This window comes from Phyllobates terribilis, unplaced genomic scaffold, assembly GCF_046119375.1.
Source record: "Phyllobates terribilis strain yellow unplaced genomic scaffold, ASM4611937v1 Scaffold_34__1_contigs__length_13252353, whole genome shotgun sequence".
In the NCBI taxonomy this organism is placed as follows: Eukaryota; Metazoa; Chordata; class Amphibia; order Anura; family Dendrobatidae; genus Phyllobates; species Phyllobates terribilis.
In genome coordinates this window covers 4,340,271-4,368,236 of record NW_027362794.1, presented here as the reverse complement: position 1 = coordinate 4,368,236, position 27,966 = coordinate 4,340,271, and the positions used below count along the sequence as shown (strand labels likewise).

Here is a 27,966-nt window from a genome sequence, read left to right as displayed (position 1 = left end):
AAAGGAAGTATAGAGGGAGAGCTAGATAGATAGCATTGCATTACATTACATGGCAATGCACTGCACAGTTGCTGAAGTTGAACCAAAATGAGCTTGTCATCTGGCTTCTGCAACTTTTAACATGAAAAATCCAATGAGGAGAAGAAAAGCAAAGCCAATGAGTCCATCCCAAAATCCGACAAACAAGCCAAATGAACAAAAAGCATTGAATTCAATTCTTTCTGATTTTAGAAACTGCATTAAAGAAGGGGTGCACCGGTCCTGGAGATACTGCAATACCAGGTCAATGCGTGGAGTGGACAGAGCAAGCTCTTTTTCCATCTCCCTGTTCTAAAAATCCATTTAATATATGGTCCCCAGATAGGGGACGTATCAGATATTAAACTGATAAGAACAGATACTACACTTGATCTTAGCCAAAAGGCCGAGAAGCGATAACCAGAATTGGTTTCCGACTACGGTGCCACCCAAGGATTCTGAAAAGTCCATTTGTGGAGATGGCCACCTGGACTCCCGTTAAGAAGACATGCCGTCAACCTCTAGATCCCTCACATGCCTGCACTTTTCGGCTTGCTGCTGCTGCAATCCACGCGTTTTAGATCTGCATAACTCCACCTCTTTTAGCACAGTACCCTCAACCCCCGGCTGTTCCCACCCGCCTCAACACCGTTGGAAGGGAGGAGAACCAATTAAGGCGGGGGGGGGGTGGAACGAGCAGCTGTCTACCCTTAGCAGGAGGGTTGCTGATTAATTACCTCTCCTGCTGCTGCTGCTGCTGGCTGTCCAGCAGCAGACTGAAGGTGGCTGCTGCTGTGCGCAGGTATATAAAGGCTCAGAGCCTATTATGACACGCGCAGCCAGCGTTCCATTGCCACATTCCGTCTACTGCAGGCGGGATACCTGGATGGCTGAATGTCACTGAGAAGCTCACAGAGACCGCCATAAGCAACAGTTTAAAAGAATGCCACAGACTAATCAACCAAACTTTTTGGGTTGGTTTCTCTTTTATAGTCTGCAGGCATTAAATGAAAGAAGTCAGTGTTCCAGCAGAGGGAGACAACGTTTCAGAAAAGGCATTGTAGCAAACCAAAAAAGAAATTTTAAGCGCAGCAGAGTAACCAGCTCACATACCTGTTAGCTCAGGTGAGTTTAAAAGGCTGCTGTTGATAACAAGGGCATTTGCTAAATAGATGGTGTGTGTGCAACAATATACTGAAAGGTCAATTATATTGTGCAGCTTATCTCACCACCTGTAGTTATTTAGGTGAAAGCTCCAAAATGCTTGCCTAATATGTCTGTTTATCCAAAAGGAAGTATAGAGGGAGAGCTAGATAGATAGCATTGCATTACATTACATGGCAATGCAATGCACAGTTGCTGAAGTTGAACCAAAATGAGCTTGTCATCTGGCTTCTGCAACTTTTAACATGAAAAATCCAATGAGGAGAAGAAAAGCAAAGCCAAAGAGTCCATCCCAAAATCCGACAAACAAGCCAAATGAACAAAAAGCATTGAATTCAATTCTTTCTGATTTTAGAAACTGCATTAAAGAAGGGGTGCACCGGTCCTGGAGATACTGCAATACCAGGTCAATGCGTGGAGTGGACAGAGCAAGCTCTTTTTCCATCTCCCTGTTCTAAAAATCCATTTAATATATGGTCCCCAGATAGGGGACGTATCAGATATTAAACTGATAAGAACAGATACTACACTTGATCTTAGCCAAAAGGCCGAGAAGCGATAACCAGAATTGGTTTCCGACTACGGTGCCACCCAAGGATTCTGAAAAGTCCATTTGTGGAGATGGCCACCTGGACTCCCGTTAAGAAGACATGCTGTCAACCTCTAGATCCCTCACATGCCTGCACTTTTCGGCTTGCTGCTGCTGCAATCCACGCGTTTTAGATCTGCATAACTCCACCTCTTTTAGCACAGTACCCTCAACCCCCGGCTGTTCCCACCCGCCTCAACACCGTTGGAAGGGAGGAGAACCAATTAAGGCGGGGGGGGGGGTGGAACGAGCAGCTGTCTACCCTTAGCAGGAGGGTTGCTGATTAATTACCTCTCCTGCTGCTGCTGCTGCTGGCTGTCCAGCAGCAGACTGAAGGTGGCTGCTGCTGTGCGCAGGTATATAAAGGCTCAGAGCCTATTATGACACGCGCAGCCTGCGTTCCATTGCCACATTCCGTCTACTGCAGGCGGGATACCTGGATGGCTGAATGTCACTGAGAAGCTCACAGAGACCGCCATAAGCAACAGTTTAAAAGAATGCCACAGACTAATCAACCAAACTTTTTGGGTTGGTTTCTCTTTTATAGTCTGCAGGCATTAAATGAAAGAAGTCAGTGTTCCAGCAGAGGGAGACAACGTTTCAGAAAAGGCATTGTAGCAAACCAAAAAAGAAATTTTAAGCGCAGCAGAGTAACCAGCTCACATACCTGTTAGCTCAGGTGAGTTTAAAAGGCTGCTGTTGATAACAAGGGCATTTGCTAAATAGATGGTGTGTGTGCAACAATATACTGAAAGGTCAATTATATTGTGCAGCTTATCTCACCACCTGTAGTTATTTAGGTGAAAGCTCCAAAATGTTTGCCTAATATGTCTGTTTATCCAAAAGGAAGTATAGAGGGAGAGCTAGATAGATAGCATTGCATTACATTACATGGCAATGCAATGCACAGTTGCTGAAGTTGAACCAAAATGAGCTTGTCATCTGGCTTCTGCAACTTTTAACATGAAAAATCCAATGAGGAGAAGAAAAGCAAAGCCAAAGAGTCCATCCCAAAATCCGACAAACAAGCCAAATGAACAAAAAGCATTGAATTCAATTCTTTCTGATTTTAGAAACTGCATTAAAGAAGGGGTGCACCGGTCCTGGAGATACTGCAATACCAGGTCAATGCGTGGAGTGGACAGAGCAAGCTCTTTTTCCATCTCCCTGTTCTAAAAATCCATTTAATATATGGTCCCCAGATAGGGGACGTATCAGATATTAAACTGATAAGAACAGATACTACACTTGATCTTAGCCAAAAGGCCGAGAAGCGATAACCAGAATTGGTTTCCGACTACGGTGCCACCCAAGGATTCTGAAAAGTCCATTTGTGGAGATGGCCACCTGGACTCCCGTTAAGAAGACATGCTGTCAACCTCTAGATCCCTCACATGCCTGCACTTTTCGGCTTGCTGCTGCTGCAATCCACGCGTTTTAGATCTGCATAACTCCACCTCTTTTAGCACAGTACCCTCAACCCCCGGCTGTTCCCACCCGCCTCAACACCGTTGGAAGGGAGGAGAACCAATTAAGGCGGGGGGGGGGGGGGGTGGAACGAGCAGCTGTCTACCCTTAGCAGGAGGGTTGCTGATTAATTACCTCTCCTGCTGCTGCTGCTGCTGGCTGTCCAGCAGCAGACTGAAGGTGGCTGCTGCTGTGCGCAGGTATATAAAGGCTCAGAGCCTATTATGACACGCGCAGCCAGCGTTCCATTGCCACATTCCGTCTACTGCAGGCGGGATACCTGGATGGCTGAATGTCACTGAGAAGCTCACAGAGACCGCCATAAGCAACAGTTTAAAAGAATGCCACAGACTAATCAACCAAACTTTTTGGGTTGGTTTCTCTTTTATAGTCTGCAGGCATTAAATGAAAGAAGTCAGTGTTCCAGCAGAGGGAGACAACGTTTCAGAAAAGGCATTGTAGCAAACCAAAAAAGAAATTTTAAGCGCAGCAGAGTAACCAGCTCACATACCTGTTAGCTCAGGTGAGTTTAAAAGGCTGCTGTTGATAACAAGGGCATTTGCTAAATAGATGGTGTGTGTGCAACAATATACTGAAAGGTCAATTATATTGTGCAGCTTATCTCACCACCTGTAGTTATTTAGGTGAAAGCTCCAAAATGCTTGCCTAATATGTCTGTTTATCCAAAAGGAAGTATAGAGGGAGAGCTAGATAGATAGCATTGCATTACATTACATGGCAATGCAATGCACAGTTGCTGAAGTTGAACCAAAATGAGCTTGTCATCTGGCTTCTGCAACTTTTAACATGAAAAATCCAATGAGGAGAAGAAAAGCAAAGCCAAAGAGTCCATCCCAAAATCCGACAAACAAGCCAAATGAACAAAAAGCATTGAATTCAATTCTTTCTGATTTTAGAAACTGCATTAAAGAAGGGGTGCACCGGTCCTGGAGATACTGCAATACCAGGTCAATGCGTGGAGTGGACAGAGCAAGCTCTTTTTCCATCTCCCCGTTCTAAAAATCCATTTAATATATGGTCCCCAGATAGGGGACGTATCAGATATTAAACTGATAAGAACAGATTTTTGATTGAAGCTGCATCCAAGGCACTGAAAAATGTGACCGAAGTCACACCAAAACAGCGCACGAGGCGAGGATTCATGTGGACCCTTCCCGGAGGAAAGGGTCCCCAATAAACCATCCCCATCCCTCCGAGCCAGAAGGCCACAGCGAGGGTCAGGGATCTCCGATGCTCTCCCTAGCCGAAGCCGGAGAAGAGCCGTTTTCGTGCTCCCAGCTTCCATCTAGGCTGCCACCCTAGTGGAGCTGGAGCCTGTGTTGGTTTCTCAGCCCAAAGCTGACCGGACCTCCGACCGGGTTTATAAAAATTCCCCTTCCTAGCCCGGAGGCCAGGAATAGGGGGGGTTGCTCAGAAAGTATGATTGGCAAAGGTGCGGCGTGCTACGAAGCCAAGTCTTTCTGGGGTTCCCAGTCCCAGTAAGCTTGGACTCCCACCAGGGCGCCTACTCCTGGGGCACATTGCTCCAAAGCCCTCACACTTACCCAGCCTAGTGACTTCGATCCTGGAGGGCGATGTTTTCCATCAGATAACTCTATGAGCCACCTGGCGTACTAACAAGTGCACCAAACCAGTGTGTAATATGCATCAATTTACTAGGGCAGCCCAAGGACAAAACTGCCTTTTCAAAAGATACTACACTTGATCTTAGCCAAAAGGCCGAGAAGCGATAACCAGAATTGGTTTCCGACTACGGTGCCACCCAAGGATTCTGAAAAGTCCATTTGTGGAGATGGCCACCTGGACTCCCGTTAAGAAGACATGCTGTCAACCTCTAGATCCCTCACATGCTTGCACTTTTCGGCTTGCTGCTGCTGCAATCCACGCGTTTTAGATCTGCATAACTCCACCTCTTTTAGCACAGTACCCTCAACCCCCGGCTGTTCCCACCCGCCTCAACACCGTTGGAAGGGAGGAGAACCAATTAAGGCGGGGGGGGGGGTGGAACGAGCAGCTGTCTACCCTTAGCAGGAGGGTTGCTGATTAATTACCTCTCCTGCTGCTGCTGCTGCTGGCTGTCCAGCAGCAGACTGAAGGTGGCTGCTGCTGTGCGCAGGTATATAAAGGCTCAGAGCCTATTATGACACGCGCAGCCTGCGTTCCATTGCCACATTCCGTCTACTGCAGGCGGGATACCTGGATGGCTGAATGTCACTGAGAAGCTCACAGAGACCGCCATAAGCAACAGTTTAAAAGAATGCCACAGACTAATCAACCAAACTTTTTGGGTTGGTTTCTCTTTTATAGTCTGCAGGCATTAAATGAAAGAAGTCAGTGTTCCAGCAGAGGGAGACAACGTTTCAGAAAAGGCATTGTAGCAAACCAAAAAAGAAATTTTAAGCGCAGCAGAGTAACCAGCTCACATACCTGTTAGCTCAGGTGAGTTTAAAAGGCTGCTGTTGATAACAAGGGCATTTGCTAAATAGATGGTGTGTGTGCAACAATATACTGAAAGGTCAATTATATTGTGCAGCTTATCTCACCACCTGTAGTTATTTAGGTGAAAGCTCCAAAATGTTTGCCTAATATGTCTGTTTATCCAAAAGGAAGTATAGAGGGAGAGCTAGATAGATAGCATTGCATTACATTACATGGCAATGCAATGCACAGTTGCTGAAGTTGAACCAAAATGAGCTTGTCATCTGGCTTCTGCAACTTTTAACATGAAAAATCCAATGACGAGAAGAAAAGCAAAGCCAAAGAGTCCATCCCAAAATCCGACAAACAAGCCAAATGAACAAAAAGCATTGAATTCAATTCTTTCTGATTTTAGAAACTGCATTAAAGAAGGGGTGCACCGGTCCTGGAGATACTGCAATACCAGGTCAATGCGTGGAGTGGACAGAGCAAGCTCTTTTTCCATCTCCCTGTTCTAAAAATCCATTTAATATATGGTCCCCAGATAGGGGACGTATCAGATATTAAACTGATAAGAACAGATACTACACTTGATCTTAGCCAAAAGGCCGAGAAGCGATAACCAGAATTGGTTTCCGACTACGGTGCCACCCAAGGATTCTGAAAAGTCCATTTGTGGAGATGGCCACCTGGACTCCCGTTAAGAAGACATGCTGTCAACCTCTAGATCCCTCACATGCCTGCACTTTTCGGCTTGCTGCTGCTGCAATCCACGCGTTTTAGATCTGCATAACTCCACCTCTTTTAGCACAGTACCCTCAACCCCCGGCTGTTCCCACCCGCCTCAACACCGTTGGAAGGGAGGAAAACCAATTAAGGCGGGGGGGGGGGTGGAACGAGCAGCTGTCTACCCTTAGCAGGAGGGTTGCTGATTAATTACCTCTCCTGCTGCTGCTGCTGCTGGCTGTCCAGCAGCAGACTGAAGGTGGCTGCTGCTGTGCGCAGGTATATAAAGGCTCAGAGCCTATTATGACACGCGCAGCCAGCGTTCCATTGCCACATTCCGTCTACTGCAGGCGGGATACCTGGATGGCTGAATGTCACTGAGAAGCTCACAGAGACCGCCATAAGCAACAGTTTAAAAGAATGCCACAGACTAATCAACCAAACTTTTTGGGTTGGTTTCTCTTTTATAGTCTGCAGGCATTAAATGAAAGAAGTCAGTGTTCCAGCAGAGGGAGACAACGTTTCAGAAAAGGCATTGTAGCAAACCAAAAAAGAAATTTTAAGCGCAGCAGAGTAACCAGCTCACATACCTGTTAGCTCAGGTGAGTTTAAAAGGCTGCTGTTGATAACAAGGGCATTTGCTAAATAGATGGTGTGTGTGCAACAATATACTGAAAGGTCAATTATATTGTGCAGCTTATCTCACCACCTGTAGTTATTTAGGTGAAAGCTCCAAAATGCTTGCCTAATATGTCTGTTTATCCAAAAGGAAGTATAGAGGGAGAGCTAGATAGATAGCATTGCATTACATTACATGGCAATGCAATGCACAGTTGCTGAAGTTGAACCAAAATGAGCTTGTCATCTGGCTTCTGCAACTTTTAACATGAAAAATCCAATGAGGAGAAGAAAAGCAAAGCCAAAGAGTCCATCCCAAAATCCGACAAACAAGCCAAATGAACAAAAAGCATTGAATTCAATTCTTTCTGATTTTAGAAACTGCATTAAAGAAGGGGTGCACCGGTCCTGGAGATACTGCAATACCAGGTCAATGCGTGGAGTGGACAGAGCAAGCTCTTTTTCCATCTCCCTGTTCTAAAAATCCATTTAATATATGGTCCCCAGATAGGGGACGTATCAGATATTAAACTGATAAGAACAGATACTACACTTGATCTTAGCCAAAAGGCCGAGAAGCGATAACCAGAATTGGTTTCCGACTACGGTGCCACCCAAGGATTCTGAAAAGTCCATTTGTGGAGATGGCCACCTGGACTCCCGTTAAGAAGACATGCTGTCAACCTCTAGATCCCTCACATGCCTGCACTTTTCGGCTTGCTGCTGCTGCAATCCACGCGTTTTAGATCTGCATAACTCCACCTCTTTTAGCACAGTACCCTCAACCCCCGGCTGTTCCCACCCGCCTCAACACCGTTGGAAGGGAGGAGAACCAATTAAGGCGGGGGGGGGTGGAACGAGCAGCTGTCTACCCTTAGCAGGAGGGTTGCTGATTAATTACCTCTCCTGCTGCTGCTGCTGCTGGCTGTCCAGCAGCAGACTGAAGGTGGCTGCTGCTGTGCGCAGGTATATAAAGGCTCAGAGCCTATTATGACACGCGCAGCCAGCGTTCCATTGCCACATTCCGTCTACTGCAGGCGGGATACCTGGATGGCTGAATGTCACTGAGAAGCTCACAGAGACCGCCATAAGCAACAGTTTAAAAGAATGCCACAGACTAATCAACCAAACTTTTTGGGTTGGTTTCTCTTTTATAGTCTGCAGGCATTAAATGAAAGAAGTCAGTGTTCCAGCAGAGGGAGACAACGTTTCAGAAAAGGCATTGTAGCAAACCAAAAAAGAAATTTTAAGCGCAGCAGAGTAACCAGCTCACATACCTGTTAGCTCAGGTGAGTTTAAAAGGCTGCTGTTGATAACAAGGGCATTTGCTAAATAGATGGTGTGTGTGCAACAATATACTGAAAGGTCAATTATATTGTGCAGCTTATCTCACCACCTGTAGTTATTTAGGTGAAAGCTCCAAAATGCTTGCCTAATATGTCTGTTTATCCAAAAGGAAGTATAGAGGGAGAGCTAGATAGATAGCATTGCATTACATTACATGGCAATGCAATGCACAGTTGCTGAAGTTGAACCAAAATGAGCTTGTCATCTGGCTTCTGCAACTTTTAACATGAAAAATCCAATGAGGAGAAGAAAAGCAAAGCCAAAGAGTCCATCCCAAAATCCGACAAACAAGCCAAATGAACAAAAAGCATTGAATTCAATTCTTTCTGATTTTAGAAACTGCATTAAAGAAGGGGTGCACCGGTCCTGGAGATACTGCAATACCAGGTCAATGCGTGGAGTGGACAGAGCAAGCTCTTTTTCCATCTCCCTGTTCTAAAAATCCATTTAATATATGGTCCCCAGATAGGGGACGTATCAGATATTAAACTGATAAGAACAGATACTACACTTGATCTTAGCCAAAAGGCCGAGAAGCGATAACCAGAATTGGTTTCCGACTACGGTGCCACCCAAGGATTCTGAAAAGTCCATTTGTGGAGATGGCCACCTGGACTCCCGTTAAGAAGACATGCTGTCAACCTCTAGATCCCTCACATGCCTGCACTTTTCGGCTTGCTGCTGCAGCAATCCACGCGTTTTAGATCTGCATAACTCCACCTCTTTTAGCACAGTACCCTCAACCCCCAGCTGTTCCCACCCGCCTCAACACCGTTGGAAGGGAGGAGAACCAATTAAGGCGGGGGGGGGGGGTGGAACGAGCAGCTGTCTACCCTTAGCAGGAGGGTTGCTGATTAATTACCTCTCCTGCTGCTGCTGCTGCTGGCTGTCCAGCAGCAGACTGAAGGTGGCTGCTGCTGTGCGCAGGTATATAAAGGCTCAGAGCCTATTATGACACGCGCAGCCAGCGTTCCATTGCCACATTCCGTCTACTGCAGGCGGGATACCTGGATGGCTGAATGTCACTGAGAAGCTCACAGAGACCGCCATAAGCAACAGTTTAAAAGAATGCCACAGACTAATCAACCAAACTTTTTGGGTTGGTTTCTCTTTTATAGTCTGCAGGCATTAAATGAAAGAAGTCAGTGTTCCAGCAGAGGGAGACAACGTTTCAGAAAAGGCATTGTAGCAAACCAAAAAAGAAATTTTAAGCGCAGCAGAGTAACCAGCTCACATACCTGTTAGCTCAGGTGAGTTTAAAAGGCTGCTGTTGATAACAAGGGCATTTGCTAAATAGATGGTGTGTGTGCAACAATATACTGAAAGGTCAATTATATTGTGCAGCTTATCTCACCACCTGTAGTTATTTAGGTGAAAGCTCCAAAATGCTTGCCTAATATGTCTGTTTATCCAAAAGGAAGTATAGAGGGAGAGCTAGATAGATAGCATTCCATTACATTACATGGCAATGCAATGCACAGTTGCTGAAGTTGAACCAAAATGAGCTTGTCATCTGGCTTCTGCAACTTTTAACATGAAAAATCCAATGAGGAGAAGAAAAGCAAAGCCAAAGAGTCCATCCCAAAATCCGACAAACAAGCCAAATGAACAAAAAGCATTGAATTCAATTCTTTCTGATTTTAGAAACTGCATTAAAGAAGGGGTGCACCGGTCCTGGAGATACTGCAATACCAGGTCAATGCGTGGAGTGGACAGAGCAAGCTCTTTTTCCATCTCCCTGTTCTAAAAATCCATTTAATATATGGTCCCCAGATAGGGGACGTATCAGATATTAAACTGATAAGAACAGATACTACACTTGATCTTAGCCAAAAGGCCGAGAAGCGATAACCAGAATTGGTTTCCGACTACGGTGCCACCCAAGGATTCTGAAAAGTCCATTTGTGGAGATGGCCACCTGGACTCCCGTTAAGAAGACATGCTGTCAACCTCTAGATCCCTCACATGCCTGCACTTTTCGGCTTGCTGCTGCTGCAATCCACGCGTTTTAGATCTGCATAACTCCACCTCTTTTAGCACAGTACCCTCAACCCCCGGCTGTTCCCACCCGCCTCAACACCGTTGGAAGGGAGGAGAACCAATTAAGGCGGGGGGGGGGTGGAACGAGCAGCTGTCTACCCTTAGCAGGAGGGTTGCTGATTAATTACCTCTCCTGCTGCTGCTGCTGCTGGCTGTCCAGCAGCAGACTGAAGGTGGCTGCTGCTGTGCGCAGGTATATAAAGGCTCAGAGCCTATTATGACACGCGCAGCCAGCGTTCCATTGCCACATTCCGTCTACTGCAGGCGGGATACCTGGATGGCTGAATGTCACTGAGAAGCTCACAGAGACCGCCATAAGCAACAGTTTAAAAGAATGCCACAGACTAATCAACCAAACTTTTTGGGTTGGTTTCTCTTTTATAGTCTGCAGGCATTAAATGAAAGAAGTCAGTGTTCCAGCAGAGGGAGACAACGTTTCAGAAAAGGCATTGTAGCAAACCAAAAAAGAAATTTTAAGCGCAGCAGAGTAACCAGCTCACATACCTGTTAGCTCAGGTGAGTTTAAAAGGCTGCTGTTGATAACAAGGGCATTTGCTAAATAGATGGTGTGTGTGCAACAATATACTGAAAGGTCAATTATATTGTGCAGCTTATCTCACCACCTGTAGTTATTTAGGTGAAAGCTCCAAAATGCTTGCCTAATATGTCTGTTTATCCAAAAGGAAGTATAGAGGGAGAGCTAGATAGATAGCATTGCATTACATTTCATGGCAATGCAATGCACAGTTGCTGAAGTTGAACCAAAATGAGCTTGTCATCTGGCTTCTGCAACTTTTAACATGAAAAATCCAATGAGGAGAAGAAAAGCAAAGCCAAAGAGTCCATCCCAAAATCCGACAAACAAGCCAAATGAACAAAAAGCATTGAATTCAATTCTTTCTGATTTTAGAAACTGCATTAAAGAAGGGGTGCACCGGTCCTGGAGATACTGCAATACCAGGTCAATGCGTGGAGTGGACAGAGCAAGCTCTTTTTCCATCTCCCTGTTCTAAAAATCCATTTAATATATGATCCCCAGATAGGGGACGCATCAGATATTAAACTGATAAGAACAGATACTACACTTGATCTTAGCCAAAAGGCCGAGAAGCGATAACCAGAATTGGTTTCCGACTACGGTGCCACCCAAGTATTCTGAAAAGTCCATTTGTGGAGATGGCCACCTGGACTCCCGTTAAGAAGACATGCTGTCAACCTCTAGATCCCTCACATGCCTGCACTTTTCGGCTTGCTGCTGCTGCAATCCACGCGTTTTAGATCTGCATAACTCCACCTCTTTTAGCACAGTACCCTCAACCCCCGGCTGTTCCCACCCGCCTCAACACCGTTGGAAGGGAGGAGAACCAATTAAGGCGGGGGGGGGGTGGAACGAGCAGCTGTCTACCCTTAGCAGGAGGGTTGCTGATTAATTACCTCTCCTGCTGCTGCTGCTGCTGGCTGTCCAGCAGCAGACTGAAGGTGGCTGCTGCTGTGCGCAGGTATATAAAGGCTCAGAGCCTATTATGACACGTGCAGCCAGCGTTCCATTGCCACATTCCGTCTACTGCAGGCGGGATACCTGGATGGCTGAATGTCACTGAGAAGCTCACAGAGACCGCCATAAGCAACAGTTTAAAAGAATGCCACAGACTAATCAACCAAACTTTTTGGGTTGGTTTCTCTTTTATAGTCTGCAGGCATTAAATGAAAGAAGTCAGTGTTCCAGCAGAGGGAGACAACGTTTCAGAAAAGGCATTGTAGCAAACCAAAAAAGAAATTTTAAGCGCAGCAGAGTAACCAGCTCACATACCTGTTAGCTCAGGTGAGTTTAAAAGGCTGCTGTTGATAACAAGGGCATTTGCTAAATAGATGGTGTGTGTGCAACAATATACTGAAAGGTCAATTATATTGTGCAGCTTATCTCACCACCTGTAGTTATTTAGGTGAAAGCTCCAAAATGCTTGCCTAATATGTCTGTTTATCCAAAAGGAAGTATAGAGGGAGAGCTAGATAGATAGCATTGCATTACATTACATGCAATGCAATGCACAGTTGCTGAAGTTGAACCAAAATGAGCTTGTCATCTGGCTTCTGCAACTTTTAACATGAAAAATCCAATGAGGAGAAGAAAAGCAAAGCCAAAGAGTCCATCCCAAAATCCGACAAACAAGCCAAATGAACAAAAAGCATTGAATTCAATTCTTTCTGATTTTAGAAACTGCATTAAAGAAGGGGTGCACCGGTCCTGGAGATACTGCAATACCAGGTCAATGCGTGGCGTGGACAGAGCAAGCTCTTTTTCCATCTCCCTGTTCTAAAAATCCATTTAATATATGGTCCCCAGATAGGGGACGTATCAGATATTAAACTGATAAGAACAGATTTTTTTTTTTTTTTTTTTTTCTTTATCGAAAGCCCGAATTCGTGTACAAAACCCGAGTGCGCTTAAAAAAGTGACAAGTGCCACAAAAAAAGTGCACTAGGATGCTGGTCTTCTTGAAACCCTCTCCAAAAGGAGAAGGGTCCCCCAAACCATTCCCCGTCCCTCCGAGCCAGAAGGCCACAGCGAGGAACAGGGACAAATAGCCACCTCCAACCGAAGCCAGAGGCGACCCAATCTTACCCCCAGCACCTGCCCGAGTTCTCACCCGAGCAAGGCACTGGGAGCCAAAGACTGTGCTCCCCTCCCGGAAGAGGGGAGCCAACAACGCTCTCCTCCCGAAAGAGGAGAGCCAGGGGGGTTCAGGGGGGAGCGGAACCTGATGGCCACACACTCCCCCCCTAGACCTGCCAATAGAGGAACCCATAAGGGAACCGCATCCCGACAAAATCCTAGTAGGACGTGACACACGTGAATAAGTGGACACACAGTGACAAAGAAATTAAATAAATAGTGAAGGTTTCACAGTATAATACTGCCCGGACCTTCGACCGGGAATTGAAAAAATTCCCCATCCTAAGGCCAGAAGGCCCAGAATAAGGGTGTGTGCGAAGAAAGAAATATTGAAGTGCTTGTGCAAATGTGCCATAAACTCAAGTGGGGTTCCCAATCCCAGTGAGTTAAGGCACCCCAGGGTCACCACTCCTGGGGCACTTCACACTTCGGGCTTTCGATCTTCCCCGGCCCAATGGCGTTGATCCTGGGGGGCCATGCTTTCCACCAGATGACTATATTAGCCACCTGGCGTACTAACAAGCGCCTAAACCCCAGTGTGCATAATGTATCAATCTACTAGGGCGGCCAACATCCAAAACCGCCTTTTCGAAAGATACTACACTTGATCTTAGCCAAAAGGCCGAGAAGCGATAACCAGAATTGGTTTCCGACTACGGTGCCACCCAAGGATTCTGAAAAGTCCATTTGTGGAGATGGCCACCTGGACTCCCGTTAAGAAGACATGCTGTCAACCTCTAGATCCCTCACATGCCTGCACTTTTCGGCTTGCTGCTGCTGCAATCCACGCGTTTTAGATCTGCATAACTCCACCTCTTTTAGCACAGTACCCTCAACCCCCGGCTGTTCCCACCCGCCTCAACACCGTTGGAAGGGAGGAGAACCAATTAAGGCGGGGGTGGGGTGGAACGAGCAGCTGTCTACCCTTAGCAGGAGGGTTGCTGATTAATTACCTCTCCTGCTGCTGCTGGCTGTCCAGCAGCAGACTGAAGGTGGCTGCTGCTGTGCGCAGGTATATAAAGGCTCAGAGCCTATTATGACACGCGCAGCCAGCGTTCCATTGCCACATTCCGTCTACTGCAGGCGGGATACCTGGATGGCTGAATGTCACTGAGAAGCTCACAGAGACCGCCATAAGCAACAGTTTAAAAGAATGCCACAGACTAATCAACCAAACTTTTTTTTTTTTTTTTCTCTTTTATAGTCTGCAGGCATTAAATGAAAGAAGTCAGTGTTCCAGCAGAGGGAGACAACGTTTCAGAAAAGGCATTGTAGCAAACCAAAAAAGAAATTTTAAGCGCAGCAGAGTAACCAGCTCACATACCTGTTAGCTCAGGTGAGTTTAAAAGGCTGCTGTTGATAACAAGGGCATTTGCTAAATAGATGGTGTGTGTGCAACAATATACTGAAAGGTCAATTATATTGTGCAGCTTATCTCACCACCTGTAGTTATTTAGGTGAAAGCTCCAAAATGCTTGCCTAATATGTCTGTTTATCCAAAAGGAAGTATAGAGGGAGAGCTAGATAGATAGCATTGCATTACATTACATGGCAATGCAATGCACAGTTGCTGAAGTTGAACCAAAATGAGCTTGTCATCTGGCTTCTGCAACTTTTAACATGAAAAATCCAATGAGGAGAAGAAAAGCAAAGCCAAAGAGTCCATCCCAAAATCCGACAAACAAGCCAAATGAACAAAAAGCATTGAATTCAATTCTTTCTGATTTTAGAAACTGCATTAAAGAAGGGGTGCACCGGTCCTGGAGATACTGCAATACCAGGTCAATGCGTGGAGTGGACAGAGCAAGCTCTTTTTCCATCTCCCTGTTCTAAAAATCCATTTAATATATGGTCCCCAGATAGGGGACGTATCAGATATTAAACTGATAAGAACAGATACTACACTTGATCTTAGCCAAAAGGCCGAGAAGCGATAACCAGAATTGGTTTCCGACTACGGTGCCACCCAAGGATTCTGAAAAGTCCATTTGTGGAGATGGCCACCTGGACTCCCGTTAAGAAGACATGCTGTCAACCTCTAGATCCCTCACATGCCTGCACTTTTCGGCTTGCTGCTGCTGCAATCCACGCGTTTTAGATCTGCATAACTCCACCTCTTTTAGCACAGTACCCTCAACCCCCGGCTGTTCCCACCCGCCTCAACACCGTTGGAAGGGAGGAGAACCAATTAAGGCGGGGGGGGGGGGGTGGAACGAGCAGCTGTCTACCCTTAGCAGGAGGGTTGCTGATTTATTACCTCTCCTGCTGCTGCTGCTGCTGGCTGTCCAGCAGCAGACTGAAGGTGGCTGCTGCTGTGCGCAGGTATATAAAGGCTCAGAGCCTATTATGACACGCGCAGCCAGCGTTCCATTGCCACATTCCGTCTACTGCAGGCGGGATACCTGGATGGCTGAATGTCACTGAGAAGCTCACAGAGACCGCCATAAGCAACAGTTTAAAAGAATGCCACAGACTAATCAACCCAACTTTTTGGGTTGGTTTCTCTTTTATAGTCTGCAGGCATTAAATGAAAGAAGTCAGTGTTCCAGCAGAGGGAGACAACGTTTCAGAAAAGGCATTGTAGCAAACCAAAAAAGAAATTTTAAGCGCAGCAGTGTAACCAGCTCACATACCTGTTAGCTCAGGTGAGTTTAAAAGGCTGCTGTTGATAACAAGGGCATTTGCTAAATAGATGGTGTGTGTGCAACAATATACTGAAAGGTCAATTATATTGTGCAGCTTATCTCACCACCTGTAGTTATTTAGGTGAAAGCTCCAAAATGCTTGCCTAATATGTCTGTTTATCCAAAAGGAAGTATAGAGGGAGAGCTAGATAGATAGCATTGCATTACATTACATGGCAATGCAATGCACAGTTGCTGAAGTTGAACCAAAATGAGCTTGTCATCTGGCTTCTGCAACTTTTAACATGAAAAATCCAATGAGGAGAAGAAAAGCAAAGCCAAAGAGTCCATCCCAAAATCCGACAAACAAGCCAAATGAACAAAAAGCATTGAATTCAATTCTTTCTGATTTTAGAAACTGCATTAAAGAAGGGGTGCACCGGTCCTGGAGATACTGCAATACCAGGTCAATGCGTGGAGTGGACAGAGCAAGCTCTTTTTCCATCTCCCTGTTCTAAAAATCCATTTAATATATGGTCCCCAGATAGGGGACGTATCAGATATTAAACTGATAAGAACAGATACTACACTTGATCTTAGCCAAAAGGCCGAGAAGCGATAACCAGAATTGGTTTCCGACTACGGTGCCACCCAAGGATTCTGAAAAGTCCATTTGTGGAGATGGCCACCTGGACTCCCGTTAAGAAGACATGCTGTCAACCTCTAGATCCCTCACATGCCTGCACTTTTCGGCTTGCTGCTGCTGCAATCCACGCGTTTTAGATCTGCATAACTCCACCTCTTTTAGCACAGTACCCTCAACCCCCAGCTGTTCCCACCCGCCTCAACACCGTTGGAAGGGAGGAGAACCAATTAAGGCGGGGGGGGGGTGGAACGAGCAGCTGTCTACCCTTAGCAGGAGGGTTGCTGATTAATTACCTCTCCTGCTGCTGCTGCTGCTGGCTGTCCAGCAGCAGACTGAAGGTGGCTGCTGCTGTGCGCAGGTATATAAAGGCTCAGAGCCTATTATGACACGCGCAGCCAGCGTTCCATTGCCACATTCCGTCTACTGCAGGCGGGATACCTGGATGGCTGAATGTCACTGAGAAGCTCACAGAGACCGCCATAAGCAACAGTTTAAAAGAATGCCACAGACTAATCAACCAAACTTTTTGGGTTGGTTTCTCTTTTATAGTCTGCAGGCATTAAATGAAAGAAGTCAGTGTTCCAGCAGAGGGAGACAACGTTTCAGAAAAGGCATTGTAGCAAACCAAAAAAGAAATTTTAAGCGCAGCAGAGTAACCAGCTCACATACCTGTTAGCTCAGGTGAGTTTAAAAGGCTGCTGTTGATAACAAGGGCATTTGCTAAATAGATGGTGTGTGTGCAACAATATACTGAAAGGTCAATTATATTGTGCAGCTTATCTCACCACCTGTAGTTATTTAGGTGAAAGCTCCAAAATGCTTGCCTAATATGTCTGTTTATCCAAAAGGAAGTATAGAGGGAGAGCTAGATAGATAGCATTGCATTACATTACATGGCAATGCAATGCACAGTTGCTGAAGTTGAACCAAAATGAGCTTGTCATCTGGCTTCTGCAACTTTTAACATGAAAAATCCAATGAGGAGAAGAAAAGCAAAGCCAAAGAGTCCATCCCAAAATCCGACAAACAAGCCAAATGAACAAAAAGCATTGAATTCAATTCTTTCTGATTTTAGAAACTGCATTAAAGAAGGGGTGCACCGGTCCTGGAGATACTGCAATACCAGGTCAATGCGTGGAGTGGACAGAGCAAGCTCTTTTTCCATCTCCCTGTTCTAAAAATCCATTTAATATATGGTCCCCAGATAGGGGACGTATCAGATATTAAACTGATAAGAACAGATCAGGTTTCAACATATTTTAATAAGTGCGTAAAAGATGGTTTACAATTAAAAACAACAACACAAACAGTACATTATTAAAACACAGAATTCCACCCATAAAAACCCCATATACGATTGGCATCCCTTCTCCCAATACATTTGACATCCCTCAAGTAATAAATATACATCTGGCTAAAAGCGATTTTAAGACAATCCTTCACAGAAATAGCGTCACGTTTAAAAAATAAAATATTGCGTGCCTTCCAAAGGGCGTCTTTAAAACAGTTAATCATACACCAACATATACAATACTGTTGAGGGGTCGGACATTTAAAAAGGCCATATAAAACATATTCATGGTTAAAATCTCTTAAACCGCAAGTCCATTTTAAAAGAATCCCAACTTTGTGCCAAAGTTCCTGTGCAAATGGGCAATTCCACATAAGGTGCAAGGTGGTTTCGTCATAAACACATGAGTCTCTGGGGCATTTGGCTCTGGCCACCAGGCCTCTCCTGTGTTGAAACTCTCTGGTGGGGAGGCACTGGTGGACCACCATCCATGCGACGTCCTTATGTCCATTTGCTAAGAATTTCCCGAAGACATTCTTCCAAACTTGCTTCGATCTCTCTTCTGAGAAATTTACTATGGGGGTCACATCTTCATTCCTCCTCAGAAAAGATAAAAGCTTCTTGCGGTCTTTAAAAATGTCCATATTAAAATCACCAAGGCTATAAAATCGAACAGTCTTTTCTAAGATTGCTTGGTGTTTGGGGGGACATAGTAAAACAGGGGAATTCAACGACAACTTAAACCATCTTTTAAAAATCATCCCACAAGTATATTTTAAAAAATAACTTAGCGCACTATTACCATTAAAATGTTTGAAACAAAAGCAGAAATAATTTAAATACAAATAAATATGTAAGTCGGGGACATCCCTTCCGCCGTTCATTTTATTCTTCCTCATTATTTCTCGCCTTAATTTTTCCATTTTGGAGTTCCATAAAAACATAAAGATCATCCTAGTCATTTTTTTAATTAAAACATCAGAGGGGGGGTACACCATAGCTATATACAGTATGAGGGGTAACAACACTGATTTTATAATTAAAATTTTCCCCTCCATTGTTAGGGACCTCAAACCCCAAAATGATATTTTCTTTGACATTTTTTCCATGACATTCTCCCAGCTTTGAGTTCCCACATTCTCCTCGTTAAAAACAACTCCAAGAATTTTTACATTGTCTCGTTTTATAGTGAGCTGCGGGAGTTGGGCGGTGTCCCAGGATCCCAAAGTCAGACATTAAGATTTATTTAAATTAAGTTTAAAACCGGATGCCTGGGAAAAAAAATCAATGCGCAACACCGCCCTCCGGAGGGAAGCAGGGTCCACGCACACAACCGTCACGTCATCCATGTAGCCAAAGACTCTCACATCACTGCCACCTCCGCCAGGAACAGGAACCCCTCTAATCACTTTGTCTTTCCTTATTGCGCTCAGCAGGGGCTCCATGGCGCAGATGAACAGGATGGGCGACAAGGGGCATCCCTGCTTCACTCCGGACTCAAGGGGAACTCCATCTGTTAAAAAGCCATTAAGAGAAATTTGACTAAAACAATTTTTATATAAAATCTTAATACAATTTAAAAGCATATTAGGGATACCCATTCTTTTTAAAACTCTAAAAAGAAATCTTTGAGAGACTCTATCGAAAGCTTTTTCAAAATCTAGGGCTAAAAGAGCTACATTTTGACCCCGGTCTCTGGAATACCAAATTACATCCCTTAATACGTTTAAAACCTCTGAAATACTTCTGCCTGGTACACTACAAACCTGCTCAGGCCGGATTAGTTTGGCAATGACACTCCTGAGCCGGTCTGCAACCACCTTAGCAAGTACCTTGTAATCAACATTTAGGAGAGTTATGGGTCTCCAATTCGCTAGAGTACTGCGGTCACCTTTTTTATATATCAAAGACACCACTCCTCTCCTCCACGAAAATGGCAACTGTTCACAAATAAAAACTTCTTTAAAAAGCATAAAAAGGTCCTCTTTTAAAATGTCCCAAAAAGTAAGGTAAAATTCTACAGGTAGTCCGTCACACCCAGGTGCTTTACCCTTAGAGAAACTTTTAAAAACATAAAATAATTCCTCTAAAACAATATCGCGTTCTAAAAACTCCTGGTCTGTAAAATTTAACTTAAAATCGAGATCATTAAGAGCATCAGATAAAAAGGACTCATCTATACACTTTTTACTAAAAAGATGCTTATAAAAGTTAAAAGTAGCATTCAACATTCCCTGCATAGATGTTTCACCCTCTAGATTTGTGATCACTTCTCTTTTATCCATGACTTTTTTGAAGAAGAAGCGAGAGCACTTCTCCCCCTCCTCCAAGTGCTGCACTCTAGAGTTAAAAATAATCTCTTTCCCCTTTGTGTCTATGCAGTTCTGAATTTCAGTTTTTAGGCTAGCAATATCATCTCCCACCTCCACCCCTAGCTCTTTGAATTTAAAAAGTGTTTGTAGTTTGGTGTTAAGATCACTAAAACATCTTTTTTTCTCTCTAGCTTTACCTCTCCCTGCTTTTATAAAAAACATTCTGACTTTTTTTTTCAAATTTTCCCACCAGGTTACCATAGGGGCATCAGAAGGTTTTTGTCGCCGCCAGGCTTTATAGGCTTTACCAAAGTCTTGTCGAATCAGAGGGTCCTCCAGCAGGTAAGTACTTAGACGCCAGAGGCCCCTGTTGACCCTCTGTTCATCCCGGTATTCTAGATGCACCTCCAAGCCCTTATGGTCAGAAAATATATTTGATGTTAAAACACATTTTACAGGGTTAAAATCATCTGATAGGAAAATAAAATCGATCCTGGAGGACACCCCTCTTCCGGACCACGTATAACCAGGGTCCGTCGGCAGGAGTGACCTCCACGCATCGCATAATTTAAAATCAGTTATAAAATCTTTCAATAGATGACATGACTTATCCAATTTGCGTAAAGGGTCACCCCCTGCTCGTTGTTCACTAGCACAAAGACAATTAAAATCACCCCCTACGATCAGGGGAGATGACCCAGTACAGTACAATGGCAATATCCCAAATAAATTAATTCTCTCTTGCTTATCAGGGGGAGCATAAATATTCATTACACGTAGGGTAAAACCATGAAATTTAAAATGCACTAAAACCACTCTGCCTGGTACTATTTCTGTGACAGTATTTATAGTAATATTTCTCCCACGACAGAGGAAGCCCACCCCCGCTGACTTGTTGTCATTGGAGCCAGACCAGATGGAGGGCCCCAGTCTCCAATCTGTCTTGATATCATTATAATTTAGTGCATGTTGTATCCCGCATTCCTGTAATAAACATATGTCAAAGTCAGTGGTTTCTAAATACTTGAATAGAGCAGCCCTACGAACTGGGCTCTTTAATGACCTCACATTCAGTGAGACAAGTCTTAATGTGGGCATTCATAGGTCAGGGTGGTGGATCTTCCATGAGGACACCTGACTCAAAGCCCTGTATATCAAATTGCTCCAGGACATCCGGGCTAGAGGACCCAAACGACTCGATATTCTGTGAGCCGGCGGTTGCCCCCTCGTAGGTCACGGTTCCCAGCCACATTCCAGGAGACGCTGGGGCTTCGACATTCCGTCTCTTTTTCGGGGCAGACTCCACTAGGTTACTGGTGCAGTCCTCCTCTTCCTCCACCTCCTCTAGGGGGGGAGACTGGTCCATCAGGACAAGATCAGCAACACAGATTTCCTGATGTTCGCCACCTAGAAGCAAAGCCCCCTCATCTGGCTGGCTAATCGCCCTGGAAGATCCTGAGGCCATCGCTGCGTGGTCCCCTGTAGCCAACCGCACAGGGGCACCACCCTCCAGCCCAACAGGATCGGTATCGGGAACCATCGATACGGAGGATACCCTCCCAGAAGGAGGACCCCCCCGCTCCGGTCCATGCGAGGTCCGCCCATCGTTAAGGGACTTCGATGCAGGTGCCGCCCCAGAGGGGCCTCCGGCTCCCTGCTCCATCCCAGCCTTCTCGCCCTTCGAACCGCCCTCCGACGCCGGCCTGCCAGTGAAGACCGGTGGGTGCATCGGCTCAGCTTCAGAAGATGCAGCTTCTGCGTAGGTCCTGGTCCTGGTCCTGTTGGGGCATCCTCGGAACATGTGCCCCGCCTCACCGCAGAGATTACATTTCCTCCCAGCGGGACAGTCCTTCATTAAATGTCCGTAACAGCTGCAATTATTGCAGCGGTCTACTTTCCTGCCCATGCAGGACGTTTGGGTATGACCCATTTGTCCACAGTTCCTGCAACATACTGGCATTCCAGGATAAAATAAGTAGCCTCTGCTCTTACCGATTACGAAGGTTGAGGGAGGGTGTAGCATTCCTCCCACTCCACTAAGGTCCCTCTTTAGACGGGCCATATACCTTCTCTTGCCGCACCAGAAGCCTACTGCGTTCTTCACAGTACCCAGGTATCTCAGATCATCACAATAGCGGGTAAGGTAGGTCGAGATGTCTGCAGCTTCCACAAAGGGGTTCGGGAAATGCACCACGATGGGGATCTCGTCATAAGCATACAAGAGACAAAAGGTTAGTCCATCCAATTCATCTAAGTAGTTTTTCTCGTTTACGTTTTGTACGAGTTGCTGACAGCATCCCTGGCTCTTGAAGGTGATGGTGTATGTCCCCTTGTACTCGTTGTCCTGGAAGCAGAATATGTCTTCCCGCCGAAACTCCAGAACTCCAAGAAGAATCCTATGGCAGATGTAGTCCAAATTCTTCTCCATCCTCGATGCTGCTCCAACTTCAATCCTCACGGTGTTCCGCATCCGGGCATCACCCGATGAATATGTGAGCGTTGCCGGCATCCTTCACTCAGGAACGTACCGACTCTTCTCTCTGAAAGGCGCAAGCCTTCATGGGATCCCTTCCCGTTGCTCCCGGACTAATCCTTCCTCCCAATAGCAGCAGGGGGGTTAAGTCCCTCCGAAGAGGAACGATCCCCCCAGGCCGAGAGAAAGGGTACCAAGAGCACCTCACAGGCAAGACCACACAGGTAAACCTGATAGATCGTGCCAAAAGGCCGAGAAGCGATAACCAGAATTGGTTTCGAACTACGGAGCCACCTAAGGATCCTGAAAAGTCCATTTGTGGAGATGAGCTCCTGGACTCCCGTTAAGAAGACATGTTGTCAACCTCTAGATCCCTTACATGCCTGCACTTTTCGGCTTGCTGCTGCTGCAATCCACGCGTTTTAGATCTGCATAACTCCACCTCTTTAAACACAGCACCCTCACCCCCTGCTGTTCCCACCCGCCTCAACACCGTTGGACGGGAGGAGAACCAATTAAAGCGGGGGGTGGGGTGGAACGAGCAGCTGTCTACCCTTAGCAGGAGGGCTGCTGATTACTTACCTCTCCTGCTGCTGCTGGCTGTCCAGCAGCAGACTGAAGGTGGCTGCTGCTGTGCGCAGGTATATAAAGGCTCAGAGCCTATTATGACACGCGCAGCCAGCGTTCCATTGCCACATTCCATCTACTGCAGGCAGGATACCTGGCTGGCTGAATGTCACTGAGAAGCTCACAGAGACCGCCATAAGCAACAGTTTAACAGAATGCCACAGACTAATCAACCCAACTTTTTGGGTTGGGTTCTCTTTTATAGTCTGCAGGCATTAAATGAAAGAAGTCAGTGTTCCAGCAGAGGGAGACAACGTTTCAGAAAAGGCATTGTAGCAAACCAAAAAAGAAATTTTAAGCGCAGCAGAGTAACCAGCGCACATACCTGTTAGCTCAGGTGAGTTTAAAAGGCTGCTGTTGATAACAAGGGCATTTGCTAAATAGATGGTGTGTGTGCAACAATATACTGAAAGGTCAATTATATTGTGCAGCTTATCTCACCACCTGTAGTTATTTAGGTGAAAGCTCCAAAATGCTTGCCTAATATGTCTGTTTATCCAAAAGGAAGTACAGAGGGAGAGCTAGATAGATAGCATTGCGTTACATTACATGGCAATGCAATGCACAGTTGCTGAAGTTGAACCAAAATGAGCTTGTCATCTGGCTTCTGCAACTTTGAACATGAAAAATCCAATGAGGAGAAGAAAAGCGAAGCCAAAGAGTCCATCCCAAAATCCGACAAACAAGCAAAATGAACAAAAAACATTGAATTCAATTCTTTCTGATTTTAGAAACTGCATTAAAGAAGGGGTGCACCGGTCCTGGAGATACTGCAATACCAGGTCAATGCGTGGAGTGGACAGAGCAAGCTCTTTTTCCATCTCCCTGTTCTAAAAATCCATTTAATATATGGTCCCCAGATAGGGGACGTATCAGATATTAAACTGATAAGAACAGATACTACACTTGATCTTAGCCAAAAGGCCGAGAAGCGATAACCAGAATTTGTTTCGAACTACGGAGCCACCTAAGGATCCTGAAAAGTCCATTTGTGGAGATGAGCTCCTGGACTCCCGTTAAGAAGACATGTTGTCAACCTCTAGATCCCTTACATGCCTGCACTTTTCGGCTTGCTGCTGCTGCAATCCACGCATTTTAGATCTGCATAACTCCACCTCTTTAAACACAGCACCCTCACCCCCTGCTGTTCCCACCCGCCTCAACACCGTTGGAAGGGAGGAGAACCAATTAAGGCGGGGGGTGGGGTGGAACGAGCAGCTGTCTACCCTTAGCAGGAGGGCTGCTGATTACTTACCTCTCCTGCTGCTGCTGGCTGTCCAGCAGCAGACTGAAGGTGGCTGCTGCTGTGCGCAGGTATATAAAGGCTCAGAGCCTATTATGACACGCGCAGCCAGCGTTCCATTGCCACATTCCATCTACTGCAGGCAGGATACCTGGCTGGCTGAATGTCACTGAGAAGCTCACAGAGACCGCCATAAGCAACAGTTTAACAGAATGCCACAGACTAATCAACCCAACTTTTTGGGTTGGGTTCTCTTTTATAGTCTGCAGGCATTAAATGAAAGAAGTCAGTGTTCCAGCAGAGGGAGACAACGTTTCAGAAAAGGCATTGTAGTAAACCAAAAAAGAAATTTTAAGCGCAGCAGAGTAACCAGCGCACATACCTGTTAGCTCAGGTGAGTTTAAAAGGCTGCTGTTGATAACAAGGGCATTTGTTAAATAGATGGTGTGTGTGCAACAATATACTGAAAGGTCAATTATATTGTGCAGCTTATCTCACCACCTGTAGTTATTTAGGTGAAAGCTCCAAAATGCTTGCCTAATATGTCTGTTTATCCAAAAGGAAGTACAGAGGGAGAGCTAGATAGATAGCATTGCGTTACATTACATGGCAATGCAATGCACAGTTGCTGAAGTTGAACCAAAATGAGCTTGTCATCTGGCTTCTGCAACTTTGAACATGAAAAATCCAATGAGGAGAAGAAAAGCGAAGCCAAAGAGTCCATCCCAAAATCCAACAAACAAGCAAAATGAACAAAAAACATTGAATTCAATTCTTTCTGATTTTAGAAACTGCATTAAAGAAGGGGTGCACCGGTCCTGGAGATACTGCAATACCAGGTCAATGCGTGGAGTGGACAGAGCAAGCTCTTTTTCCATCTCCCTGTTCTAAAAATCCATTTAATATATGGTCCCCAGATAGGGGACGTATCAGATATTAAACTGATAAGAACAGATTTTTTTGATTGAAGTTGCATCCAAGGCACTGAAAAATGTGACCGAAGTCACACCAAAACAGCGCACGAGGCGAGGATTCATGTGGACCCTTCCCGGAGGAGAGGGTCCCCAATAAACCATCCCCATCCCTCCGAGCCAGAAGGCCACAGCGAGGGTCAGGGATCTCCGATGCTCTCCCTAGCCGAAGCCGGAGAAGAGCCGTTTTCGTGCTCCCAGCTTCCATCTAGGCTGCCACCCTAGTGGAGCTGGAGCCTGTGTTGGTTTATCAGCCCAAAGCTGACCGGACCTCCGACCGGGTTTATAAAAATTCCCCTTCCTAGCCCGGAGGCCAGGAATAGGGGGGGTTGCTCAGAAAGTATGATTGGCAAAGGTGGGCGTGCTACGAAGCCAAGTCTTTCTGGGGTTCCCAGTCCCAGTAAGCTTGGACTCCCACCAGGGCGCCTACTCCTGGGGCACATTGCTCCAAAGCCCTCACACTTACCCAGCCTAGTGACTTCGATCCTGGAGGGCCATGTTTTCCATCAGATAACTCTATGAGCCACCTGGCGTACTAACAAGTGCACCAAACCAGTGTGTAATATGCATCAATTTACTAGGGCAGCCCAAGGACAAAACTGCCTTTTCAAAAGATACTACACTTGATCTTAGCCAAAAGGCCGAGAAGCGATAACCAGAATTGGTTTCGAACTACGGAGCCACCTAAGGATCCTGAAAAGTCCATTTGTGGAGATGAGCTCCTGGACTCCCGTTAAGAAGACATGTTGTCAACCTCTAGATCCCTTACATGCCTGCACTTTTCGGCTTGCTGCTGCTGCAATCCACGCGTTTTAGATCTGCATAACTCCACCTCTTTAAACACAGCACCCTCACCCCCTGCTGTTCCCACCCGCCTCAACACCGTTGGAAGGGAGGAGAACCAATTAAGGCGGGGGGTGGGGTGGAACGAGCAGCTGTCTACCCTTAGCAGGAGGGCTGCTGATTACTTACCTCTCCTGCTGCTGCTGGCTGTCCAGCAGCAGACTGAAGGTGGCTGCTGCTGTGCGTAGGTATATAAAGGCTCAGAGCCTATTATGACACGCGCAGCCAGCGTTCCATTGCCACATTCCATCTACTGCAGGCAGGATACCTGGCTGGCTGAATGTCACTGAGAAGCTCACAGAGACCGCCATAAGCAACAGTTTAACAGAATGCCACAGACTAATCAACCCAACTTTTTGGGTTGGGTTCTCTTTTATAGTCTGCAGGCATTAAATGAAAGAAGTCAGTATTCCAGCAGAGGGAGACAACGTTTCAGAAAAGGCATTGTAGCAAACCAAAAAAGAAATTTTAAGCGCAGCAGAGTAACCAGCGCACATACCTGTTAGCTCAGGTGAGTTTAAAAGGCTGCTGTTGATAACAAGGGCATTTGCTAAATAGATGGTGTGTGTGCAACAATATACTGAAAGGTCAATTATATTGTGCAGCTTATCTCACCACCTGTAGTTATTTAGGTGAAAGCTCCAAAATGCTTGCCTAATATGTCTGTTTATCCAAAAGGAAGTACAGAGGGAGAGCTAGATAGATAGCATTGCGTTACATTACATGGCAATGCAATGCACAGTTGCTGAAGTTGAACCAAAATGAGCTTGTCATCTGGCTTCTGCAACTTTGAACATGAAAAATCCAATGAGGAGAAGAAAAGCGAAGCCAAAGAGTCCATCCCAAAATCCGACAAACAAGCAAAATGAACAAAAAACATTGAATTCAATTCTTTCTGATTTTAGAAACTGCATTAAAGAAGGGGTGCACCGGTCCTGGAGATACTGCAATACCAGGTCAATGCGTGGAGTGGACAGTGCAAGCTCTTTTTCCATCTCCCTGTTCTAAAAATCCATTTAATATATGGTCCCCAGATAGGGGACGTATCAGATATTAAACTGATAAGAACAGATACTACACTTGATCTTAGCCAAAAGGCCGAGAAGCGATAACCAGAATTGGTTTCGAACTACGGAGCCACCTAAGGATCCTGAAAAGTCCATTTGTGGAGATAAGCTCCTGGACTCCCGTTAAGAAGACATGTTGTCAACCTCTAGATCCCTTACATGCCTGCACTTTTCGGCTTGCTGCTGCTGCAATCCACGCGTTTTAGATCTGCATAACTCCACCTCTTTAAACACAGCACCCTCACCCCCTGCTGTTCCCACCCGCCTCAACACCGTTGGAAGGGAGGAGAACCAATTAAGGCGGGGGGTGGGGTGGAACGAGCAACTGTCTACCCTTAGCAGGAGGGCTGCTGATTACTTACCTCTCCTGCTGCTGCTGGCTGTCCAGCAGCAGACTGAAGGTGGCTGCTGCTGTGCGCAGGTATATAAAGGCTCAGAGCCTATTATGACACGCGCAGCCAGCGTTCCATTGCCACATTCCATCTACTGCAGGCAGGATACCTGGCTGGCTGAATGTCACTGAGAAGCTCACAGAGACCGCCATAAGCAACAGTTTAACAGAATGCCACAGACTAATCAACCCAACTTTTTGGGTTGGGTTCTCTTTTATAGTCTGCAGGCATTAAATGAAAGAAGTCAGTGTTCCAGCAGAGGGAGACAACGTTTCAGAAAAGGCATTGTAGCAAACCAAAAAAGAAATTTTAAGCGCAGCAGAGTAACCAGCGCACATACCTGTTAGCTCAGGTGAGTTTAAAAGGCTGCTGTTGATAACAAGGGCATTTGCTAA

General features: G+C 45.7%; 15 non-coding genes and 4 pseudogenes across 15 annotated transcripts; all 19 read right to left on the bottom strand.

Annotated features, from left to right (window-relative positions):
* Positions 1 to 245: 245 nt before the first annotated feature.
* Positions 246 to 436, bottom strand: LOC141181016 (U2 spliceosomal RNA). The gene has a single exon (XR_012256633.1). It is a non-coding gene; the product is annotated as a U2 spliceosomal RNA (small nuclear RNA).
* A 1,115-nt stretch (positions 437 to 1,551) lies between these two features.
* Positions 1,552 to 1,742, bottom strand: LOC141181015 (U2 spliceosomal RNA). The gene has a single exon (XR_012256632.1). It is a non-coding gene; the product is annotated as a U2 spliceosomal RNA (small nuclear RNA).
* A 1,116-nt stretch (positions 1,743 to 2,858) lies between these two features.
* LOC141181014 (U2 spliceosomal RNA) lies at positions 2,859 to 3,049 on the bottom strand. Its single transcript, XR_012256631.1, has one exon. It is a non-coding gene; the product is annotated as a U2 spliceosomal RNA (small nuclear RNA).
* A 1,120-nt stretch (positions 3,050 to 4,169) lies between these two features.
* LOC141181901 (U2 spliceosomal RNA) lies at positions 4,170 to 4,350 on the bottom strand (annotated as a pseudogene).
* Positions 4,351 to 4,874: 524 nt separating this feature from the next.
* Positions 4,875 to 4,990, bottom strand: LOC141182106 (U2 spliceosomal RNA; annotated as a pseudogene).
* A 1,116-nt stretch (positions 4,991 to 6,106) lies between these two features.
* Positions 6,107 to 6,297, bottom strand: LOC141181013 (U2 spliceosomal RNA). The gene has a single exon (XR_012256630.1). It is a non-coding gene; the product is annotated as a U2 spliceosomal RNA (small nuclear RNA).
* Positions 6,298 to 7,413: 1,116 nt separating this feature from the next.
* Positions 7,414 to 7,604, bottom strand: LOC141181012 (U2 spliceosomal RNA). Its single transcript, XR_012256629.1, has one exon. It is a non-coding gene; the product is annotated as a U2 spliceosomal RNA (small nuclear RNA).
* Positions 7,605 to 8,718: 1,114 nt separating this feature from the next.
* LOC141181010 (U2 spliceosomal RNA) lies at positions 8,719 to 8,909 on the bottom strand. The gene has a single exon (XR_012256628.1). It is a non-coding gene; the product is annotated as a U2 spliceosomal RNA (small nuclear RNA).
* Positions 8,910 to 10,026: 1,117 nt separating this feature from the next.
* On the bottom strand, positions 10,027 to 10,217 carry LOC141181009 (U2 spliceosomal RNA). Its single transcript, XR_012256627.1, has one exon. It is a non-coding gene; the product is annotated as a U2 spliceosomal RNA (small nuclear RNA).
* A 1,115-nt stretch (positions 10,218 to 11,332) lies between these two features.
* LOC141181792 (U2 spliceosomal RNA) lies at positions 11,333 to 11,523 on the bottom strand. Its single transcript, XR_012257336.1, has one exon. It is a non-coding gene; the product is annotated as a U2 spliceosomal RNA (small nuclear RNA).
* A 1,114-nt stretch (positions 11,524 to 12,637) lies between these two features.
* Positions 12,638 to 12,829, bottom strand: LOC141182068 (U2 spliceosomal RNA). Its single transcript, XR_012257553.1, has one exon. It is a non-coding gene; the product is annotated as a U2 spliceosomal RNA (small nuclear RNA).
* Positions 12,830 to 13,624: 795 nt separating this feature from the next.
* On the bottom strand, positions 13,625 to 13,716 carry LOC141182151 (U2 spliceosomal RNA; annotated as a pseudogene).
* Positions 13,717 to 14,826: 1,110 nt separating this feature from the next.
* Positions 14,827 to 15,017, bottom strand: LOC141181008 (U2 spliceosomal RNA). The gene has a single exon (XR_012256626.1). It is a non-coding gene; the product is annotated as a U2 spliceosomal RNA (small nuclear RNA).
* A 1,118-nt stretch (positions 15,018 to 16,135) lies between these two features.
* Positions 16,136 to 16,326, bottom strand: LOC141181007 (U2 spliceosomal RNA). The gene has a single exon (XR_012256625.1). It is a non-coding gene; the product is annotated as a U2 spliceosomal RNA (small nuclear RNA).
* A 1,115-nt stretch (positions 16,327 to 17,441) lies between these two features.
* Positions 17,442 to 17,631, bottom strand: LOC141181951 (U2 spliceosomal RNA). The gene has a single exon (XR_012257468.1). It is a non-coding gene; the product is annotated as a U2 spliceosomal RNA (small nuclear RNA).
* Positions 17,632 to 23,800: 6,169 nt separating this feature from the next.
* On the bottom strand, positions 23,801 to 23,991 carry LOC141181005 (U2 spliceosomal RNA). The gene has a single exon (XR_012256623.1). It is a non-coding gene; the product is annotated as a U2 spliceosomal RNA (small nuclear RNA).
* Positions 23,992 to 25,100: 1,109 nt separating this feature from the next.
* On the bottom strand, positions 25,101 to 25,291 carry LOC141181923 (U2 spliceosomal RNA). The gene has a single exon (XR_012257451.1). It is a non-coding gene; the product is annotated as a U2 spliceosomal RNA (small nuclear RNA).
* Positions 25,292 to 25,806: 515 nt separating this feature from the next.
* LOC141182096 (U2 spliceosomal RNA) lies at positions 25,807 to 25,922 on the bottom strand (annotated as a pseudogene).
* Positions 25,923 to 27,031: 1,109 nt separating this feature from the next.
* On the bottom strand, positions 27,032 to 27,222 carry LOC141181701 (U2 spliceosomal RNA). The gene has a single exon (XR_012257253.1). It is a non-coding gene; the product is annotated as a U2 spliceosomal RNA (small nuclear RNA).
* Positions 27,223 to 27,966: the final 744 nt, after the last annotated feature.